At 42.2% G+C, this 20,015-nt stretch overlaps 1 long non-coding RNA gene across 2 annotated transcripts in view; it reads left to right on the top strand.

Annotated features, from left to right (window-relative positions):
- Window positions 1–18,783, top strand: part of LOC309617370 — a 63,112-nt gene extending 44,329 nt beyond the window's left edge. For both annotated transcript variants that reach the window (XR_014237956.1, XR_014237957.1), the window contains exon 3: window positions 6,212–18,783. This is a non-coding gene — a long non-coding RNA (uncharacterized lncRNA). The remainder of the gene's footprint in view (window positions 1–6,211) is intronic.
- Window positions 18,784–20,015: the final 1,232 nt, after the last annotated feature.

Raw genomic sequence — 20,015 nt, 5'->3', positions numbered from 1 at the left:
GTCTGGGTCCAATCCTCATGACTCCCATCCTCCTTGTGCCAGTGGAATAGCTGGGCACATTCTTTGCATGCTGATGGCAGAAGCACAAAATACCTCAAGGTCTAGGCTCGAAACTGAGTCACCATCACTTCCCTCCATTTACCAAAATAGGTCATGTGGCTGAGCCCCAAGTCAAGGGATGCAAAATCACATAACAAAGGGTGCAGACACAGGGAGAGTTAAAGAATTAGGACCATTATTTCAGTCTTTTCACAAGGGAAATGGACATTAATGAAACAGTGCCTCAAATATGTAGTTATAAACTATGACACATGCCATGAAGGGAAATTTCTGAGTTTGAGGAGGGACCTGATTTAGTCAGAGGCACCAGGGTAAACTTTCCAGAGGAGGTGATGATTAGGATGAGATCTGAAGGGTGACAGAGTAGGAAAAGACATCCCGGATGAGGAAGCATCACGTGCAAAGTCCCTAGGTCAGGTGGAAGCAAGTGTGGCTGGAGGGTATGAGCAGGGGGAGGGTTTGAGATGTGGGCGGGGCCGTGTCCTTTAGGATTTTGGCCTTTGTCCTACGAGTAACTCATGTCTTGAAAATGAGGAGCGTTGGCTTCTTGTCATTGCTGTTCCTTTGCTGGAAGTTACGCTCACCCCTTCTCATTGCCCAGTCCTGTTCATCCCTCAGGATGCAGCAGGAATATCAACTCCATGAAGCCCTTTCAGCTTCCCTGGGCAGCCAGCTGCTGCCTCTCTGGACCTCCCTTTGCTGGGTACGGATGTCTTCTGTGATCATACTGGCCTGCAGTTTTGGTGGTTTGTCTCTCTTGCAAGGCTGTGGGCTTTTGGGAGGCTGACACCAGGCTGTATTTCTCTTTGCCCCTCCTGTACTTGGCAGCAGGCCTTGGCCCAGATCAGTTACCCAGGAAATGTTTATTGTTTTGAAGATTAAATAAGATAATGGATGCAGGAGTACTATGTAAGATGTGGAACATCAATACATTATTATTATCCCCATCATTTGGATGCTGCCATGTTATCTTCCCTGGTGGGAGGGATAATCTTAGTTCCAAGGGGGGGCTGTGGCTTAGTGGGTGATACAGAGGTTGCAAGCATAGAGGTTGCACAGAGGGGCTAGAAAAGTAAAACAAATGAGCAAAAACGGGCTGGGGTAAAACAAAAAGGAGTGGTGGGCTTGGGGCAAACTGTAGAGGGAGTGCCCCGTTCATGGGAGCAGCCTCTATTCAGCTCTGCCAAGCAGGAATGTGGGCTCTAGTTACCAGATCTGATTATTTCCAAGAGAAGCTAAAAAAACATATTTTATTTGGCGAAATAGACATTTTAAAATGTCGCCCTCTAGATTAAAAAATTAAAAAAAAAAACCCACTGCAGGTCAAACAAAACATAGCTGGTGGCCTTTTAGGCCTGTGGCCTCCAGTTTGTGACCTTTGGTTAACAGAATGAGCCTTGGAGCCAGACGAAACTAGGTCCAAATCCCAGCTCCTTTTCTTACCTGCTGTGTGTGACATCAGGAAGATAACATGATCCTCAGTTTCCTCCTTTACAAGAGGGGAACAATTATAGAACATACTGCATAAATAAGGTGTATTTGGTACAAGCCTGATACCTACTAAGCGCTCAAGGAGCTATAGACATCATTACCTTTGTTGCTGCTGATTCTTGTTAACCCCACGCATCAGCTTGGAGCGTGGGTTTGTGTATAAGCACGGTCACATGGAGCTGGGGGAAGGGCAGTTGGTGGTTGCAGTGAAGTCAGTTTGAAATCTTCTGAAGGTTTTGCTGCTGAGGATGGATGTCATCTGTCATGGCCATCTTTGAGGCCAATGGAGAATGACATGAGAAGGGACACCTCGGCAGGTGAATAAATGACGTGTCTTATCTGGATGATCCAGGCAGCTGCTAAACCAATGTTCAGACCATTCATTCATTCTCTAGTTCCCAAGGCTTTGATGGATGCTACCTTCTAAGAAAACTGCTAGGGTGCCAGAAGGAGTAAGCCACAGTTCCTGCCCTCAAGAGTTTGCTTCCAGGTAAGGAGCAGGACAAGAGAATGGCAGGAAAAGAGACAATGTTGACATGTGGCTGGGCCACTCACTAGCTGTGTGATATTGGGCAAGTTACTTGACCTTTCTCTACATCGTGTTTCTGTATCTGCAGCATGGGATTGTCATGAGTACATACTGCTGTGGACTGAATTGTATGCTCCTTCAAATTCATATGTTGAGGCCCTAACCTCCAATGTGGCTGTCTCTGGAGAGAGGGTCTTTAGGAGGTAATTAAGGTTAAATGAGGTCATAAATGTGGGTCCCTGATCTAATAGGATTAGTGTCCCTATAAAAAGAAACACCAAAGAACTCATACACTATGTCTCTAGCTCTGCCTCTGTCTCTCTTTCTGTCTCTGTCTGCCTCTCTCTGTCTCTGCCTCTGTGTGTGTGTGTGTCTTTCTCTCTTTGCCATATGAGGGCACAGAGAGAAGGTAGCCATCTGCAAGCCAGGAAGAGAGTCCTCACCAGGAATTGAATCCTGCTGGAAACTTGATCTTGGATTTTCCAGCCTCCAGAACTGTAAGAAAACAAATTTCTGTTCTGTAAAGCCACTTAATCTGTGGTATTTTGTCATGGCAAAATGAGAAGCTAAGCCCAAGCTAAGACACATACTTTGCCAGGCACTGATCACATTACTACATACATCATCTTGTTTAAGCCTTTCAGCCAACCCCAGGAGGCAGATTCTATTAATATCCCCATTTTACAGATTACGAATATAATAGTAGTAGCTACCATTTTTGAGCACTTATTATATTTCTGGCACTGTTCTTAGCACTTGCATTTATTTTCTAATTGAATGCTCTGAACACACCCTAAAGGTATTATTATTGTCCCCATTTGACAGAAGAAGGCACCTAGGTTTACAGAATTAGGGAACTTGTTCAAGGGCACAGAGCTGTAAGTGGTGAAGCTAGGTTTCACATCCAGGGTGTTCCAAATCCCTGCAAGAGAGGTCCCACAGCTAGTAAGGGGTGTGGCCACTGATTTCAGAGCCATTGCATTAGTCTGTGTCTCTGAGGCTTCTCCTCACCTATTAAAAGGATGGTCCTTCCCTCCTTCCTCCCCTAAGGGAATCATGGCAGTGACTCATAATTGAGAAGGGTTACAACCAGTGATTTAGAGTTTTCTTTCCAAGCCACACACAGATCCTCTAAAACCTCCGTGGGAAGGGCATCATTACATCTGCCCTTGGTGCTGATAGAGTCTCAAGGAGAAAACCTGTTTCCTCACACGATCTTCCTTGCTGTCTCTCTCTCTTTAAGAAGAAAAGAATTTCCTCTCCAATTGTCAAACTAGATGAGCATGTAAAGCCCTGAATAGAAGATTATTAAAGCAGTCCACAGTCAGCCTTTCAGCTCACAATCTAATTAGCTGGAAGAGGGCCCTTAGAGTCTACACCAGAGAAATCTCCTAAGGCCCCAGAAAGTCGTCTAATGAGAGAAAATGGAACCATCAGAGAAGAGGGAGAGGCTCATGTTTGTGTGTCTGTGGGAGGGAGGAGAGACTCCAGCTGCTGTGTATACCTCAGTAATCACTTCCATGGTACCCCCGGTGAGAAAACGAAAAATGTAATCACAAGACTCTCAGCTAACACAACCTGGGCAGTTGTCGCCCTGGAGCCTGGTATACAGGACACCTCCTAGGGTTTTCCAGAGAGAGGAAGATTGGTTTTCTTTAGAGCTACTGCAAGCCCCAAGTAGCCAGCCTCTTCTCACCACCTTAATAGACCAGAGAGGAAGAAGCAGACTAAAAATAGCCTGCGATTGTGTTAGGGAGGCCTCTCACACTCGGGGAGAGTTGTAAGTGACCTGTGAGAGGGGACGGGCCGGTCAGTCAACTATTCTCTGAGTCACTGCTCTGTGCTCCAAGAACAGCAGGAAACACAGCCCGCCTCTGAGGACTTTGTAACCATGTCACTCAGTTCAATCACTCCGCCATTCACTCCCTCAACAAGTATTGACTGGACATCCACTGTGAGGCAGGCACTGTATTTGGCGCTGAGAGATGGAACAAAAAAGCCCTTATATTCTGGAACCAGAGCTAGGCAGAACACAGGCAAAATGAACAAGGTAAATGGAGGATGTGAGAAGTGTGCTGTGCAGGAAACTAAGGTGGGGTTTTGTGTGACAGATTGTGCAGTGGGGTTTGTGCTGTGCTACCCAGATGTCTCCCTTCAGGGGTGATGCACTTATTCAGCAAATCTGAGCTCTGTGGGCTTAGAAGTCCTGGTTCCCAGAGAGGGGTTTTGCCAACAGGGGGGCCACAGCTAGAGTCACGTACACCTCAAGGTGTAGCTGCCACCTGGTCACTTCAGGCTCCTGGTACGTAACTCTGATCGTCAATAGGAGGTAGGCTGCTATTGAATAATGGGGGCAGGGAAGAATATATTTCTCACCCAGGTGATCCATGGGGGCACTTCTTGTCCAATTTTGGAAGTAGATGGGTAAATGCAGCAGCCATAGCCCAAGAAGGGCATGATGATGGTGGCTCAGACCTGCCACCAGGTAAGCCATGAAGACCAGCATGCTTGCTGTGAGGGGAAGGGGGATCCAGAATGGGTCGGAGAAGAAGGTGACCCAGAGGTTAGCTGCGGTGGTGGGGGCTCAGATGATCCCATGAATCCTCTCTTGGAAGTTTGCCCCCAAAAGAGACCAACCAGAATCCTACGGAAGCTGTTCCCAGAACTGAGCAAATGAAGGAAGCATATCTGAGCAGCACAATGAGTGGAATGTAGCAGATGCTATGACGTGTCACAAACACACCCCCTTTAGGACATAGGCACTCACTTCCCAGTTGTTGGGAGTGTTGGTGGCTGATGGCTCTCAGCCAAATCACTCTCTGGAAACCTCCCTCCAAGAGAGAGCTGCCTTTCCCAAGGTCACGTCTCCTTCATGAGGGTAGCTTGCATCCAAGGGTGAGCAGGGCAGAAGTCCAAAGCCCAGCTCCCTTGGCTCAGCTCCAGGGCTCCCAGTGGGATCACTTGAGGTCTTTGCTGTGAATGTATCTAAGCTTAACTCCTCCTTTTGCTCTGTCCTGTTCCCTTCACCCATAACAAGTGCTGGTTCCAAGGGAGGCCCATAAACTTTCTGCAAACAGGTCTCCAACTCAGAGTCTGTTTCCTGGAGAATCCAACCCAAGACAGTGTGTGACTCATGGAAGGAGAATTAAGTTACACAGTGTTGCCAGAAGACCTCTCCGAGAGGGTAATGTTTGAGCTGTGTCCTGAATAATGAGGCAGGACTCAGCTTTGAGAATATGCTTGGGGAAAGTATCTCCGGAGTATATTAGTACATATATTAGAGGATAATTAGTACAAAGCCCGTGAGATGGGAACAGTCTTGATGTATTAAAGGAATAGGAAGAAAGCCTATGGGGCTTGAGGGTAGTGATGGAGAAGGAAAGTAAGATAAAAGGATAGAGACGGTGACAGGGCCAGGTCTTACAGGGCCTTATATGTTGCAGTGAGGAGTTTGGGTTTTATTCTAAGGATGATGAGAAGTTATTGGAGGGGGTCACCAGAGGAATGAAAGGATCCAATTTACATTTTAAAAGGATCACCCTGGCTACCGTGAATTCAATTTCATCAGGAAGACAAGACTAACTGACATGGAAAATTAGAGAATAACCTCAAAGCAATATGATTCTGTGTCTATAGAGGGCATGCATCAGGCTCTTTAACATGAGTGTCTCTCATATTCACTGAATATTCATTTAACAGTAATAATAGTTGTACACCTATTATATACCAGACATTGTACTTGGTTCTGAGGTACAGCAAATAAACAATATAAATAATATCCTGAACCTCACGGACTTACATTCATAGTGGACAAACCTTAATAAAGTGCTCAGTTGGGTGGCATAGAGTTCAAGCAAGTCATTGGGAACGCTTTTTGAGGGAAAGGCTTCATGGAGAAGATGTGACTCGGATTAGGTGGGGAAATGAATAGGGAACACCCATGACAGATAGAAGAAACTGTAAGAACAATAATATGGCAGCACGGGTGAGCATGGTAACAGTATCAGCAGTTACCATCTATTGAGTACTTACTATGTGCCAGATACCATGCTAAGAATTTAGCATCTTTTATATTGTGTAATCTTCAGGGACACCACATGGAGTAAGCAATATTTTTCTCCTATTTTACAGATGATGAAACTGAGATTCACGGAAATGTTTGTTCAAGATCACATACTCAGGGACTTCCCTGGTGGTCCAGTGGTTAAGAATCTGCCTTCTAATGCAGGAGATGCAGGTTCAATCCCTGGTCGAAGAACTGAGATGTCACATGACATGGGGCAACTAAACCCATGTGCCGTGACTTCTGAGCCCATGTGCTCTAGAGCCCATGAGCTCTAGAGCCCATACGCCACAACTAGAGAGCCTGCGTGCCACAACTACTGAGCCCTCGTGCCACAACTAGAGAGAAGCCTGTGCACCGCAATGAAGAGCCTGTGCACTGCAATGAAGATCCCGTGTGCCGCTACTAAGACCTGATGCAGCCAAATAAATAAATAAATTAATTAATTAAAAAAAAGATCACATACTCAGAAAGAGGTGGATTTGTATTTCATTACATGTCTGACTGATTCTGAAACTGAATCCTATGCCCTTAAGAGAATCCTGATTGAGCAGAAGTGGGCCTCTGGTTATACACTTTCTGGCTTATACCTCTGGTTATACACCACCCTTTTCCAGGATGAGTTCTGTGGCAAGACTTGCTTCTCTCCTGTTGTGTGGATATAACTCTTGGCTCAGTGTTTCCTTTTCTGCCTATGACTCTTTCCCATCTCTCATATGGCAGAGACTGCTAAATGGTCACCAATATCTGTTTTCTCCTCTTTATGGCACGTGGTTTAATATATTTTCCAGCATCCCTTACAGTTGTGTGGCACTCCCAGGTCTGCCCCCCAAATCTCCCACTCCCGCTCTTTACTTGTTTCCCTTTTTTGGATGTCTTGGGAGCCATCCATTGAAGATGTCAAAAACACTCTTAACCTGTGTCTTTGAATAACTGTGTGGAGAAGAGACCACTCCCTGACCTAGACTGTGGTGTTTTATTTATCAGAAATAAAATAGACTGCTTATTTCTATTTTATCGAGTAGAAATAAAATTCTATTGTGTTGAATCATTACATGATTGTGTCTATTTGTTACTGCAGCCAGACCCATACTAATATGCTTACTTTCTGTCATTGCTCCTGAGGATCTAGATTTCCTTTCAAAGATCATTCCAGCCTTTGTTCAAGATTTGGGCCATTCTAATTGTAATTTGGGCCATTCTAATAAAAATGAGCTAAGCCAAGGAGTCTACAGATACAGATAAAAGAGTGAGTGAATGGAAACTTCACGTTTGTTCTAGTTATAGTAGTAATATGATAGTGGGACCCAGCACAGGGGCATGAAAGAAGGGAGAAATAGACACAGAGAAAGAAGAGAGCTGGGAGGAAGAAAGAGAAGAGCAAGTAGAAATGTGAGAGAGAAGACATGGAAGAAAGGAAAGAGGATAAAGAGGAGAGAGAGAGGAAACAGGAGAGGATAAAGAGATGGAAAAGAGTAGATTAAAAAGCCTGAGGGGGAAAAATTAAAATCAAGTCACTCCTAAAGGTCCAAGAAGATAAGGCTCTCCCAGTATGACTTCCCCAGGAACTCATCACACTCGACCTCTGATACTGAAAGATGCTTCTTTCCTGGTATGGAACTATATATCTAACCCACCAAGCTGTTACCCTCTCACACCTGCAAATATTTCTGAGTAGATATGGCACTGTGCTCAGTAGCCTTAGTTTTCGTGTCAAACCTGAGATTAGCTCCCAGTCAAGCTCTTAAGGAAGCAGAGTTTCCTCCTGGCAGGCAAAACAGAAGAGAGGTAAAGGTTACGCCAGCAGGAGTCAACCTGAGCTTCAGCAACTTTATATAGAGAATGCAGTGGCTGGGAGTTAATTAAGCTTGGTGTCTTTTCCAATCCCACCTTCCCATTTTCTTTTTCCTGAATAGTTTGAAAATGGGTTACAGAGAAAATCAGAGTGGTTCTCAGGACTGGTAAAGCGGTCACGGGGCAGTTAGGAGAAAAGCCCCTTCGAAGCACTTTCACTCTAACAGGCCTGTTAGAAGTCAGACGTCTGTCAGGACCACGGACAGCTCCAGGACTCTCTTGCTGGAGGGCGGTGAAGGAGCCCATGAAGGGGGCTTTAGTAACATGAGCCCAGAAACTCCTGGATAACTGACTGCTACCGCCTGCCACCACATTTAATTATGCAATGATCAGCAACCCTTACATTTTAATTAGGGAGTCACTGTAATGAAGCCATCCTCCTTTTCCCCGGGCGGGCCTTGCTCATTCTCTCCTCACTCAGGAAGGGTCTTCCGCACTAATTGCCTGTTTGGTACCTCGATCTTGACACTACGAGGTAGGTAGTGATCCCCTTGCTTTCTTTCTAATGCAGTCTCTGGTCTCTTTGCCCTCCTCCTCTTTGATTTACCTAATTAGTGCTAATAATGTAAAAGCTGCATGGCCCTCTTTTGATCCTGCTGTCGACGCCAGACAGAGCCATTCCATTAGCAGATATTAAATAGCGCTAATGTGTGGTGACACACGGTTGGAGCTGGTTTGCACACAGCTCCAGCCTGGGACCCTGGGCCTGCCTTACACACACACACACACACACACACACACACACACACTCACTCATCTCACCCACTTTATTCCTGGAGAAAAGTCATTCTAGGCTGTAGCAGCTTAGAGTGCTGTGTCTTAATAACTGTTTGAGGCCCCCTTTATCGTGGTCTGGCCTTGAAAACCACATGATTTATTCCACATTTCAGGATTTTAATGATTAATTCATGAACGTATCTGCAAGAATGCCAAGGTCTCCAACGTAATGAAAGCCTTTTTTTTTTTCTAAAGTTGTTTGTTTTCATTTCAAATCAAAGCAATCTGTCTTGAGCATTCATTTCTCTCCCACTTCTCTCCCTTCACCCTGAAAGGGGGAAAAAAACTCAGAGCTCATTTCACTGGGGTCCTGATAACATTTTGACAAGTAATAGAATTCATTTACATTTATCAGAATAAACAGATACATCTTCCATCTTCTCTCTGTTTAGCTGACACAGATGGGTCTCTCACCTCCAACAGGCACCAGTAAGCTTGGGGTCATGTGTGGTGATTCAACCTGTGTGTTCCCAGGTATGCTGAAATTTTTGTTGGAATGTAAAGGGGTGCTCAGACTGAAGGATCCCGAGTGAGCTCCCAGTAGGACCTTCCCTAGGACCCAGGAAGCCAGATATTGTAGCTCTCAGTTTGGCCTGGGGATTCCATGGTTAAGAATATTTGTTCTGGAATTGAATTGATTGGGCTGTAATCCTAGTTTCATCACTTTCCCACAAAGTATGTCATAGAGCTGTTATGAAGATTAAATGAGATAATATATGCAAAATGCTTGACACTGCACCTGGCACATAATAAGTGCTCCAAAATGTTAGGATGATGATGATGATTACGATGATGGCCATGATGATGATGGTGCTTGAATAACATGAGATTCTATTATTGAACCTCTATGTTCTGTGCAAGAGGAGACGGTGACTCTATTGCCATAAAATCCAGATAAACTCTGATGCCTTGGAGCACTGAAGTTAATTTTTTAAAAAATTCCTGCCATTAAGACTGTTTCTGAGAGGCTACATCATTTTTAAGGAGTTATATTTTCCTAAGCCTCATTATCTTAATGCTGGTGTTTTATGGACTTAGAGACAAGCAGAATAGTCTGGAAGTGTGCTATAAGAGTGGGCAATCAGAACAAAGTGCCTGATTTTACACAAGGAACCAGTTCTGCTCAGTCACTGCCTCCTGGGCCAAAGCAGAATGACCTCTTCGGACCTGGGTCTCTGCACAAGGGCCTGGATAGGTGGGGGTGGGGGGTCACAGTAAGGAGTGGAATTCAGGATCCCTAGCATTACAAACGATGTTCTTTTTGTGGCCCTATTAGTTTTTTTTTAAGTTAATAAAGTTCATTTTTTAGAGCAGTTTTAAGTTCACAGAAAAATTGAGTGTGAAGTACTGAGAATTTCCAAATATTCCTTGTCCCTACACAACCTCTCCCATTATCTACATTCTGTACCAGTGTGGTACATTTGTTACACTTGATGAACCTACACTGACACATGATTATCACCCAGAGTCCATAGTTTACTTTGGGGTTCACTCTTGGTGGTGTACATTCTACGGGTTTAGACAAATGTATAATGGCATGAATCCACCATTATATTATTATGCAGAATAGTTTCCCTGCCATAAAAACTTCTGTGCTCTGCCTATTCATCGCTCCTTTCCTCCTTCCTAACCCTTGGCAACCACTAATCTTTTTATTGTCTTCATAGTTTTGCCCTTTCCAGAATGGCACGTAGTTGGAATCAGAGAGTATGCAGCCTTTTCAGATTGACTTCTTTCACTCAGTAATATACATTTAAGGTTCCTCCATGTCTTTTCATGGCTTGATCGCTCTTTTTTTTTTTTTTAAGCAATTAATAATATTCCATTGCCTGGATGTACCACAGTTTATTTAACCGTTCATCTACTGAAGGACTTCTAGGTTGCTTCCAAGTTTTGGTAATTATGAATAAAACTGCTATAAACTTCCATGTACAGGTTTCTGTGTGGACATAAATTTTCATTTTATTTGGGGAAATACCAAGGAGCATGATCGCTGGATCTATGGTAAGAGTATGTTTAGTTTTGTAAGGAACTGTCAAATTGTCTGCCAAAGTGGCTGTACTATTTTTGCATTTTACCAGCAATGAATGAGAGTTCCTATTGCTCCACATCCTTGCCAGCATCTAGTGTTGTCAGTGTTTTTAATTTTGGCCATTCTAATATGTGTGTAGTAGTATTTCATTATTAAAAAAATTTTCAGTTCCCTAATGACATGTGATGTTGAACATCTTTTCATATGCTTACTTTCCATCTGTATATTTTCTTTGGTAAGATGTCTGCTAAAGTCTTTGGCCCATTTTTTAATTGGGCTGTTTATTTTCTTTTGGTTGAGATTTAAGAGTTCTTTGTGCATAAAGGATAAGTCTTTTATCAGATGTTTCTTTTGAAAATATTTTCTCCCAGACTGGCTTGTCTTCTCTTGTTCTCTTGTCTTTCACAGAGCAGAAGTTTTTGATTTTAATGGTCTTATTTATCGGTTCTTTCATGGACCTTGTCTTTGGTGTTGTATCTAAAATGTCATTGCCATACTCAAGATCATCTAGGTTTTCTCTTATGTTATCTTCTAGGAGTTTTGTATTTTACATTTAGGTCTATGGTCCCTTTGAGATAATTTTTGTGAAGGGTATAAGGTCTGTGTCTACATCCATTTTTATGTATGTGGATATCCAATTGTTCCAGCACCATTTGTTGAAAAGACTACCTTTGCTCCATTGCATTGCCTTTGCTCCTTTGTCAAAGATTAGTTGACTATGTTTATGTGGGTTATTTCTGGGATTTCAATCCTGCTCCATTGATCTATTTGTCTAATTTTTTACACTGTCTTAATTGTAGTAGTTTTATAGTAAGTCTTAAAGTTGGGTAGTGTCAATCATTTGATTTTGTTCTTCTCTTTAATATTGAGTTGCCTCGTCTTATAAAATTTAGAATCAGTTTGTTGGTGTCCATGAAATAACTTACTGGGGTTTTGATTGGTATTGCATTGAACGTATGGATCAATTTGGGAATAAATGACATCTTGACAATATTTAGTCTTCTTATGGACCTGGAATATCTCTCCATTTATTTAGTTCCTCTTTAATTTCATTCATCAGAATTTTGTAGTTTTCCTCATTTAGACATTGCACATATTTTGTTAGATTTATCCCTAAGTATTTTATTTTTGGGGACTCTAATGAAAATGGCAATTTGTTATTAATTTCAAATTCTACTTGTTCATTGCTGGTATGTAGGAACACAATTAACTTTTGTATGTTAACCTTGTTATAATCACTTATTAGTTAAAGGAAGTTTTTTTTGGTTATTGAAACTTTTGAATTTTCTACCTAGATGATTGTGTTCTGTGAACAAAGACAGTTTTATTTCTTCCTTCCCATTCTGTGTACTTTTTGTTTCCTGTTCTTGTCTTATTGCAATATCAGGACTTCCAGTATATTGTGGAAAAACAGTCATGATAGAATACATTCTTGCTTTGTTCCTTTTATTAGTGGGAGAGCTTCAAGTTTCTCATCATTAAGTATGATGTTAGTGGTAGGTTTTTTGTAGATGTTCTTTGTCAAGTTAAGAAAGTTTCCCCCTTTACTCCTAGTTTTCTGAGAGTTTTTACCATGAATTGATGTTGAATTTTTGTCAAATGCTTCTTCTGTATCTATTGATATGATCATGTGATTTTTTCTTTTTTAGCTATTGATGTAATAGATTACATTAATTAATTTTCTAATGATGAACAATTCTTGCATATGTGGGATAAATCCCACTTGGTCTAGGTGTTTAATTCTTTTTATTTGTTGGATTCAATTTGCTAATATTTTGTTGAGGATTTTTGTGTCTATGTTCTTGAGAGAGTCTGGTCTGTAGTTTTCTTATGTCTTTGTCTGGTTTTGATATTAGGGTAATGCTGGCCTCATAGAATGGGTTAGGAAGTATTCCTTCTGCTCCTATTTTCTGGAAGAGATTGTAGAAAATTGGTATAATCCCTTTCTAAATGTTTGGTGGAATTCACCAGTGAATCAATCTGGGCCTGGATTATTAATTAATTGTAATTAATTTTCTGTTTATTAATTAATTAAAGGTTATTAGTTATTGATTCAATTTCTTTAATAAATATAGACCTAATCAGATTTTCTACGTATTCTTGTGTGAGTATTGGCAGATTGTGTCTTTCATGGAATTGGTCCAAATTTTATGTTATCAAATTTATGGACAGAAAGTTGTTCTTAATATTCCTTTATTATCTTTTAAATGTCCATAGGATTTATAGTGATGTCCACTCATTCATTTATGATATTAGTAAGTTGTATCTTCTCTCTTTTTTAATTAATCTAGCTAGAGGCTTACTGATTTTACTGATCTTTTCAAATAATCAGCTTTGGTTTTATTGATTTTCTATATTGATTTCATGTTTTTAATTTCATTGATTCCTGCTCTAATTTTCATTATTTTTTTCTGCTTACTTTAGATTTAATTTGCACTTCTTTTTCTAGTGTCTTAGGGTGTAAGCTTAGAATAGTGATTTTTGATCCTTCTTCTTTTCTAATATGTGCATTCATTGCTATACATTTCCCTCCAAGAACCATTTTCTCTGCATCCTACAAATTTTGATAAGCTGTATTTTCATTTTCATTTAATTAAAATATTTAAAAATTTATATTGAGATTTCTTCTTTGATCTACATGCTATTTAGAAGTGTTTTTCTGATGTCAGCATAGCTAACCCAGATCTCTTTAGGTTACTATCAATATTTGTTTGGGATATTTTTTACATCCCTTTGCTTTCAACTTCTGAGTCTACAGTGAGTAACTTACTGTAGTTGGATCATGTTTTTTTTTCATCCATTCTGCCAGTCTCTTTGAATGGAGACATTAATCCATTTACTTTTTTCTTTTTGACTTGCAGGATCTTACTTGGACAGAAAGTCAACAATGAAACAACATGAACAACAGACACAACACTCCACCCAAGCTCTCAGGTGCACATTCTCCAGGACAGACCACATGTTAGGCCATAAAACAAGTCTTAATGCATTGAAAAGACTGGTGTCTTCTGCAACCACAATGGAATGAAGCTAGGAGTCACAAATGGAAGGAAAACTGGAAAATTCACAAATAATGTGAAAATTAATCAACCACTGGGTCTAAAAAGAAATCACAAGGGAAATTAGAAAATAGTTAGAGGTATGACCCAAAAGTAGCAGCTCTCAGAGGGAAGTTTATAGCTGTAAATACCTGCACTAAAAGAGCAGCTCTGTCTTATCACCAGGAAAAAAAAAAAATTGTAACTATAAAAAAAAAGAAGTGTTTTATTTAATGTTTTAAATCACTTATTTATTTGAAAAATTGACATGGAGCAAAGTTCAAGTGGTACAAAAAAGGAGGATATAGTGAAAAGTCAGTTTCTATCCCATTTTGATCTATAAGTTACCTTGTCCTCTCTGGGAAGTGGCCCCTGTTATCTGGCTTTTATGTATCCTGCCAGAGATATTAGGATAAAATCCCAAAAGTTGTCTCACTGAAACCAGGGATGAATTTTAAGGAGTGGGGGTGGGGGGAGGAAGTCAGAAGGATTAATTGATTGATATGCAGGTATCAAAAAGAATGAGGGTACTAAACAGAAAGTCTGATTCCAAACTAGGTGGACTTAACCATAGTGGTATATCACTTAAAGCAAGAGGTTAAGAAGGGGGAAATGTAGAAAAACTGGAAATTAGATGTTGATACTGGGGAAAGGACTAATATCTTTGTTATGGGTTAACCACACTTATTACTAAAAGTGAAAAAAATTATTGTGCATATCTGGAAGTACCTGACTTGGCTCATGGTATTGCCAAATGTACTTCATCATGAGCCATGTCATTGTGGTTTTTACTCTGGAGGAGTAAAAAAATATGGAGAGGTTCTTCACAACCTCTGGTTCTCTGTCTGTTACAGAAATCTAACTCTAGAGATTGACATCAAAGGAAAGCTACAATCAGTCATAGACCCATGGACTTTCAGGGTTGGAAAGTGTCATTTTACAAAAGGTCAAACCGAGGCCCAGAGAGGGTGAAATATTTACTAATGCATGGACTGCATTAAAGAACACTTTTTAAACACTTCATACTGTGTCATGTAACCATCGGTTCTCTCTCTCTTCCACACACTCTCAACTCCTTGAGAGCTGGGATTGATCTTGCTCATATAGGACAGTGTGAGGTCCAGCACAAGATTCAGTAAATGTTGAGTGAATTAATACACAAATGCTGAGGAATAGATGATGAGTCTGACAGCTCATGGAATCCAAATTCAGAGAATTCCATGGAAGGGCTTTTCACAGAGAAAAATGTGACACCATTTCCTGAATTCAGACCTTGTACACAACCAAGTAAAGACGGTCTGGGAAACCACAGCATGCATGGAGTAGATGAAGGACAGTGAAGCTGGATGATGAATCAGTTTTAGAAAGATTCTTGGGTGTAAGAAACAGAGAACCCAACTCTCTTCGGTTTAAACAATAAGGATGTTTATTGACTCACAAAATGGAAGTTCAGGTGTAAAGTGAGCTTCACAGTTGACCAGATTCTGCAGTTCTGCTGCATTTCCCCACAGTTCTCCTGGCTCTGTCACTCTGTGGAGTGGCTTCGTATTCAGGTGGGTATGGAGAGGCTGCCGCAGCTACCTCTCACATCTACACACAATGAAACCAAAGGACAAGAGAGGAGAGGGAGCTTCTGGAAGCTCCTCCAGAACATGGAGGAAAGACTCTTTCAGCTTTTGTCTTTGCTTTCTCTCAGTCTGTTCTCCAAAGCAATCCTGTTAAAACAAGGATTTAAGTCAAATCATGACTTCTTCTCAAAACCCTCTGGTGTATCCCATCTCACTCTGTATAAAAGCCAGAGTCCTTCTCAGACCTGTAGAGCCCAACAGGTTATGGCCAAACATCACGTCTTTGCTTTCCTCTCCTACTCTTGTTCCCTTTGTCAACTCTCCTCTAGCCACACGGGCTTCCTTGCTGTTCCCCAAACACACTAAGCCCATTCCCACTTCAGGACATTTTGCCTGGAGTGTTCTTTGCAAACTTCACTAGGATGAATCCCTCACCTCTGTCAAGCGACCTTCCCAAAGGACCTCATTTAAAAATGCCGCCCCTGGACTCTCTCTCTCTCATCTTCCCTGCTTTAGATCCCCTTGCTTCACTCATCACTGCCAAGTATTATGTGTATATATGTTATGATTTATTTTATGTGTGTCCCTCCCAAAGGCAGTGATTTATTTTTTTAATTTCATGAGTTTTGTATGCCCAGCACACATACAGCAGTGTCTGGAACATAGTAGGCACATAATAAATATCTGTTGAATAGATAAAGTTCTCTCCCAAGCTCCTCTTTTCCTTTCATTGGCTCAAATTTGGGCACATGACCATTCATAAGCCAATCATTGCAGGGGGTTTGGGATTACTTTGAAAACAATCAGGCTCATCTCTGGAGCTGGCGGTGGGATTAGTTTCACAAGAAGCACTTGGCTGCATGCACACCCAAACAAACTGAATTCTGTTAGGAAGGAGAAGAGGGGAAGGGATATTGGTTAGACATCCAAGAATGTCAGTACAGATGGCGCTAGACCTTTCTGAAGGCCTCAGTGTAGACTCCTGTGCACTCCCTTCCTCCTTTCAGAGGGTTTCCCACTGACCCAGCAGGATTACAAAGACCTTCCCTCTGGAATGTTGAGAAGGGATGGGGGTGGGGGAACTGGGGAGAGAAGAAAAGTTACTTCAGAGAAGCAATGAAAAACACTGTTGACAAGCAACAATACAATCTGCAAAATGAGAAAATCACATACAAACCCCAGATTGCAAAATCCGAGGTGCTAATGACAATGCCAAACAGAACTTTTCTTGAATGACAATCCAATTTTTCCATTATAACAGAAAGACCCACTGAAAAATGGGAGCTCCTCAGCATGGGCTTCTATGTGCTAAAGTTCGTGAGTGAGGAAGGTGTAAGATGCTCATTTCTGCCTGGAAGCAATACAAGGTGCTCAGCAAGGATCTCTGCTATGCAGGGACCTGAGTCTGCCTGAAGGGTCCATGAGCTGGGGCTCATGGCAACAGCTCAAGCACCAGCAGCAGCTAAGAACACTTTATTCTTGCTCAGTAGTGGCCACAGAGAGAGGATCTAAAAAAAGCTAAGCTCGGATGGGGTGTGGCCTCATTTGGCACCTGAGAAGGTACAGGTATTTTCGTTCTTAGGTTTGGTAGTAGGTTATTCAACACCTGCTGTGTGGTAGACATGATTCTAGGCACTGAGGATACACAATGACCTCTCTACAAAGGCAGCCAGGTTGCTCCTTTAAAAATGAAGATGCAAATCCCATCACACTTAGAATAACCCCCCAATTCTGTACATGGCTCACGCCTACCTTGCCAACCTGGATGATTGCTATACTTTAGTCACCCTGGCTGCCTTCTTTCTGGTTCTCTCATACTCCAAGCTTCTTCCTGCCACAGGTCTTTTGCACATGCTTGTACTCTCTCCTGGAGCACTCTTCTCTATGATCTACTCATGGCTGATGTCTCACGATTCAGATCTGGCTCAGTACTGTGCTTTTGGAGACGCCTTCCTTGACTATCTCATGACACACCACACACCAGCGGTGGCATTAAAGTTTTCTAACCACAGCGTTGGCACAATCACTGGTTAATCCAAACAGATGTTAGCCATACACCACTGGGACAGCTGCATCTGTGCATACCGGCTGAACACCACCCGATCGTGTGCCATGCACGTCCTCAGTCAATGTATGTATTTCCTTGACATCATCATGGTTTTCTTTTCTACTTTTCTACTTCTTAATTGCATGCCTTAGCCTATTACGGCAGGAGTTTTTCTGTTTTGTTCCTTGTGCATTATGGCATCGACAGTGCCTAGTTCAGGTCTGGCGTAAAGAAGGTGCTCCATTAATGTCCAGAACTTGTGAAATGAAGGATCAAAACACCAGTCCTGAGGCAGCTTATCTTCTGGGAGATGGGATTAGTGATGGCAGAATTTTAGAGGTGTGTGGTTGGACCACTGAATTGACTTAGAATTCCAGATTCTGGAATCAGAAGTTCTTTGGAATTGCAAGTAACTAAATTGGAGGAAAGAATGATCGTGTTACTGTGGGTGCATGAGGGGGCAGAGCTGCACAGGTTCTGGGGAGACACACTGGGGGCAATGGCTGGAGGATACAGCTGTTGAGTACAGTGATCCCTTGGTCTGACCCTGACCTGCGACGCCACTCACTCTCTCTGCAGTGCTGGCCCTTTTGTAGAGCCTGGTTCAAAATGGCATGAATTTGGCTCTCGATAAGTCAAATGCTTTGTTTAATTATCTTACCTAGAATGTCTCATTTAATTCTCCATGATACCTTTGTGAGATAGGTAGGTGAAATCAGGTCCATCTTGCAAACTAAGAAATGGAAACTCAGTGAGACTGAATGACTTGACCAAGGTCACAGAAGCAAGGCTTAAGCCTCGTCTCTCCTCTGTGCTGCATGCGAGCTTCTACTACAGGGGCCATGTATCTCCTGCCTTGTTTCCCCCAATCCCCCCTCCCTCACCCCAGACCCTTCTGTGGAAAAGACTCATGAGATTTCCTGTCTTCACAGACTCAGTAAAGAAAGTGGACAGAGCCAAGGAACCTCCTCCTGGTGGTGAACATCAAAACAGTGACTCTGCCAAGCTCTCTCCAAGTGACCTTGAGCAGATCTCATCCCCTGGTCAGCCTCAGCCTCCCCATCTGTAAAATGAAGGGCTTGGATAATGGCCTTAAGAATCTTTCCAGGTTTGATGTAGGATTCTGTGATGGCAAAAATAAGAGATATTGTATTACTGTGGATTGAAAAATAATTATCTTTTATGATCTACATGTAACTTTCTACTTCTCAGGTTACCTGTTATATAGTGTCAACGTCACCTCATTTATCAGACACTGTTGTAATAAAGATGCAATTTGTGGCTGCAATTTCCATTTTATGGCAACATTTGATTTACACGATGTATTTTTAAAGCATGTCACTTGTAATGTGCGCACCTGCCAAGAGCCTGATCTTCCGTAATGACTTTCCAGCGAGGTCAGAGAAAGTGCCCAAATTTCAGTAAACAAACATCGGGCAAGTTTTCAGCACTAAAGCCTCCCTCCCATGCTGGGGAGGGACGTTGTGGCCCTGTGGGGGATGACGACAACTCTCCCATATTCAGACACAAAGTCCTTCTGGCTAGGTGGATGAGGATTATGGGAACTTCTCCTACTGATGCTCTCAAACTCTGATTGGGGGAGGGAGGAACTGTTCAGAAGCCTGTGTGTGCACCAGGTCAGGGGGCTCTTAGAGATCAGTTTGCCAATAACGGGTCAACTTGAGAATCAATTCACTCAATGAGAAGTTCACTGAGTGTCCAATCGATTGATTGATTACTTTGAGAAAAATTTTAAGGCAAATATTTGAAGAGCAGAAGCAGTGTGAGAGGCAGGAGCATCTAGGGAAAAAAAATCCCAACTTGGTGAATTTTTCTTACTTTATTAGTCTTTTGGAAAACTGGTCATTTTGCAAGTTAGCTTCTGAATAGCTGATTTGTGGCAAATTGGTCTGTTTCTGAGGGGTCAGTCCAGTCACTTGGAGGTCTGCAACTTTGACCTTTTGGTTCTGCTGATGCAGATTTTAAGTCCATCTGGTCCATCCCTCTGCAGCCAGGCGGAGCATCCCTGAGCCAGCTCAATCCACAGGAAAGAGAGAACGATAGATAGTAAGTCAGGTTGTACATGATGGATCTAATTCTTGTCTTGCACACCTTGAGTGAAAAGGATTTTGAGGAATCTTTCTCCTTAATTCTGGCAGGAATTTAGTGGCCTTTGAAGCAGAGCCAAGCAGACATGAGCTTCTGGGTAACCTGATCTTCTTACAAGCCTCTGAAGCCCTTTCAGCCAGCCCTCAAACACTGCTGCCCCCATATTATGCTGTGGGATTTTTTAAAAAATGAAACTCTCATTATTATTAGTGCAATAATGATGCAAGCATCCAGAGGCCAGGAAAGACAGGCAAGTGAGTGTGTCTTTGGATAAGGCATCTTCAGGCCCAGCCTCTCTTGGACATTTCGAGCCAGTTAAGCAACTTGAAGTGGTGACTTCAAGGCACCGGGACAAAGGTTGCCTTAGAAGGGGGTGAACTTATGTCCCAGGGATTTAGCCACTAGTTCAAAATCCTCCCAAATGTCATTCGGCTGGTGAGGATTTTT

The sequence above is a fragment of the Balaenoptera borealis genome (genome assembly GCF_965194805.1).
Source record: "Balaenoptera borealis genome assembly, chromosome: 19".
In the NCBI taxonomy this organism is placed as follows: Eukaryota; Metazoa; Chordata; class Mammalia; order Artiodactyla; family Balaenopteridae; genus Balaenoptera; species Balaenoptera borealis.
Note: the sequence above shows the minus strand (reverse complement) of the source record. Positions and strands in the feature narration are given on the sequence as shown.